We start from the raw sequence: 244 nt of genomic DNA on the forward strand, positions 1-244 counted from the left end.
TTTTCCTTCTTCCCCCCCCTTTCTTTTTTCTTTTTCTTCTCTCTCTTTTTCCCCACGACAATTAAAGTTAAACTTTGTCAACAAAGTTCCACTTAATTAACTATCCAATTTTTTGGTTGTTTTTTGTTCACTCTTCAAAGGAAACTGATATATACGAAAAAAAATCTCAATAAAGCATTAAAGAAACTGAATATTAAATAAAGTTATAAAAGGGATTAAATTGATAATTCTCGTTTGTTGTAAA

The sequence above is a fragment of the Penaeus monodon genome, chromosome 33, assembly GCF_015228065.2.
Source record: "Penaeus monodon isolate SGIC_2016 chromosome 33, NSTDA_Pmon_1, whole genome shotgun sequence".
NCBI lineage: Eukaryota > Metazoa > Arthropoda > Malacostraca > Decapoda > Penaeidae > Penaeus > Penaeus monodon.